We start from the raw sequence: 3609 nt of genomic DNA on the forward strand, positions 1-3609 counted from the left end.
ATTGCCCACACCTGTCCATGAAATAGCCTTGGAGTCAATTGACCAATTACTTTTGGTCCCTTTAAAAACAGGGTGGCACGTGTTAAGGAGCTGAAACTCCTAAACCCTTCATCCAATTTTAATATGGATTCTCTCAAATGAAAGCTGAAAGTCTGAACTTCAACTTTTGCTTAAAATGCATTGTGGTAATGACTATAACCAAAATTAGAAAAATGTTGTCTCCGTCCAAATATATATGGACCTAACTGTATTTGTAGGAATTCAGGTATTAAAGCTACCAAACAACAAATATTATCTTTTAAGTTGAAACAGATTATTGAAGACATTTAAACAAGTTATTCAACATTTATTTAGCCTCCCTTGACAAAACAGTAGAACCATAATCGTGCTGCATCACAATACTAGAGCAAGTAGAAAACAGAAATTCTTGATGCAATAACGCAACTGCCCCACAACCAAGGTGAACTGTACTACAATACTGTGAACAGGATAAATTGTCCAATGTCTGATGCCAGACTCCTTCAAACATCAACTACCTGCTGATGTTCATCACAGCGTTAAACAAAAACCAAAATATATATATATATATATATATATTTTTTAAAGAAGTCTCTGGGCCCATATGTGAATTGTGAATCTCTGTTATAACAGTCTCCAATTTGTGTTGGTGTCATCAGAGCTTAATGTTAAATTCTTCATCAATAACCTTCCTTCTTTGAAGTATCTTAGAAGTATGGGCTGGTCTGATGTTATCACACTATCATTCAAAGGAAGATTGCACTTTATTGGTTGTCCATCTAGGTATTTGTTGTATTTTTTGTAGGCATCAACTTCATCTTCCTTTTTACAAACACAACCTCTGCAACTCAACAAGCTGGTGCGCTTCAAGTCACCGCATACACAGAAGAGCTCCACAATATCTTCTTCTGTGACTCTTGGATGCAAATTATTAATGGTCATTTTTGTGCCTTCTAACGAGCTAAAGACAGACTCTTTATGAATGGGTCCTACTGATGAGCTGCCCTCCTTTGTGACAAGTGTCCATGACACGTTAGTTACAGCCTTTGTGTGCAATAAAGGTGGCGATTGGCAAAGTGTCATGCTGAGTAAACTTGGCAGCTGTGTATGCATCATTCTGTAACACTTTAGTAAGCTGTAAAGTTTGCCCAAGAGAAAATGAATTTCCAGACGTTCACGGCCGTTTTTGCACATTGTTTGCAGCTGTGATCTTCATCTTCTTGGTGGGTTTGTGGTAAGGGTCCAAGCCGTCATCAATACAATCATTGTCCATATCTTGTAAAGAGGAAATCTATTGTTTCCCTGGTTCGTGCTTCACTATGTTTATTGGCATTCCTTTAACAGTGTTCGTTACATTGGAACAAATAGTTTTTGTCTGTGACATTTGGATATTATTGGTAATATGTATGGGTGAAGACGAATAACCTTGTGCCATGGGTGTGTTGATAGTTACGGCCGGTGCACTCCTCTTTAAGCTTAGTTTTTCATGAGCATCCATCATTTTGTTTGGTTTTCCCCCAACACTGATCTGCTTTCTAGAATTCAGCATCTCACGAGCATGTTGCACTTTGCCCTTTATACAGACACATGCGTCTTTGGCAACATTTTTCTTACGGATATCTTTTGTGCCGAGCTTCAGACGCACATCTGTTACATTGATCTTCTGACAGGCATGAAACGCATTCTGGTAATTGGTGGTGGGCGGATAAACGACTAATCATTGTAGGCTGTGTCCTGGATCTCATACCTCCCACATTCACCACTGTTATTAATCCTGTACGCTCCCGTTCCTGCCGTCACCATGCCCCTTTTCTGGATCACTTCATCCAACAACTCGTCCGCCATATTTTTGCTAAAAACCTGCACCTTCCCTGCAGCAACTGTGTAGGAGACCACGTTACTGTTTGCCAGGGTGTATATGATGCCGGTAAAAAAAAATAATTTACACGCTATGTTGATGTGTACCCCCCAGGAGGAAATGTTTGTCAGCCCACACACTTAGTTTATGGGCATTTCAAGTATAGGAGACCCGCTCCTTTGTAATGGGAAAATATTTTTATGAGGCCCTCCTCCAGGTTTCTTCCAAGGGGGATTGTGTTGCGTTCAAATTAGGCCAGGCCTTGCATTCAATTCATGGACAAATTTTATGGTATTAAGAAAAATAATAATGGGAACTTTTGTTACATGTGGCCATCCAGTATGCCATTTGAAAGGGTTATTGTGGTGCGTGTAACTTTGTGGCAAGGCGGACCTTGCATTCAATGCATAGGCTAACGGTATGTCAGTACCAAAAGAATGATGTGAACTTGGTTTTCCTGTGGCCATCCAGTATGTGGACTCAAAGGCTTATTGGGGTGCGTGTTACTTTGGGGCAGGGCATGCCTTGCATTCAATGCATAAGCAAACAGTATGGGAGACACGCTTTTCCTTTCTTGGATGCTGCCCTTCCCGTGGTTGTTCCTTCCCAGTGAAAGACCTGGCTATTCATTGCTTGCGTTGAGAAACACGTGATGGTGTCTCTGTGGCTTTTCTACATGCATTTGCATATTTTCCATAAGGGATGGGGGCAGTGTTCTGGATCACTGCGTTGAGAAACACGTGATGGTGTCTCCGCGGTATTGGATGTTTTGATCTCCCCGAGGTCTTTCATCCTCATGTTTATAGTCTTTTCACTAGGCACTGCTCCTAATATCCAGTTTCCTACTCCACACTGATGAGGGGCAAATACCCTGAAACAGCTGTCTGTGGATGGATACCATGTTTTGGCATAGGTGGTTTTCCTTTCTTGGATGCTGCCCTTCCCGTGGTTGTTCCTTCCCGGTGAAAGACCTGGCTATTCATTGCTTGCCTTGAGAAACACGTGATGGTGTTTCCTTGGCTTTTCTACATGCATTTGCATATTTCCCATAAGGGATGGGGGAAGTGTTCTGGATCACTGCGTTGAGAAACACGTGATGGTGTCTCCGCGGTGTTGGATGTTTTGATCTCCCCGAGGTAATTCATCCTCATGTTTATAGTCTTTTCACTTGGCACTGCTCCTAATAGCCAGTTTCCTACTCCACACTGATGTGGGGCAGATACCCTGAAACAGCTGTCTGTGGATGGATACCATGTTTTGGCATAGGTGGTTTTCCTTTCTTGGATGCTGCCCTTCACGTGGTTGTTCCTTCCCGGTGAAAGACCTGGCTATTCATTGCTTGCCTTGAGAAACACGTGATGGTGCCTCTGCGGCTTTTCTACATGCATTTGCATATTTCCCATAAGGGATGGGGGCAGTGTTCTGGATCACTGCATTGAGAAACACATGATGGTGTCTCCGCGGTGTTGGATGTTTTGATCTCCCCGAGGTCATTCATCCTCATGTTTATAGTCTTTTCACTAGGCACTGCTCCTAATAGCCAGTTTCCTACTCCACACTGATGAGGGGCAAATACCCTGAAACAGCTGTCTGTGGATGGATACCATGTTTTGGCATAGGTGGTTTTCCTTTCTTGGATGCTGCCCTTCCCGTGGTTGTTCCTTCCCGGTGAAAGACCTGGCTATTCATTGCTTGCCTTGAGAAACACGTGATGGTGTCTCCGTGGCTTTTCT

The 3609-nt window shown here is 42.7% G+C and overlaps 1 pseudogene; it reads right to left on the bottom strand.

Moving 5' to 3' along the window:
• Nucleotides 1-642: 642 nt before the first annotated feature.
• LOC143775031 (polymerase delta-interacting protein 3 pseudogene) lies at nucleotides 643-1863 on the bottom strand (annotated as a pseudogene).
• Nucleotides 1864-3609: the final 1746 nt, after the last annotated feature.

This window comes from Ranitomeya variabilis, chromosome 5, assembly GCF_051348905.1.
Source record: "Ranitomeya variabilis isolate aRanVar5 chromosome 5, aRanVar5.hap1, whole genome shotgun sequence".
In the NCBI taxonomy this organism is placed as follows: domain Eukaryota; kingdom Metazoa; phylum Chordata; class Amphibia; order Anura; family Dendrobatidae; genus Ranitomeya; species Ranitomeya variabilis.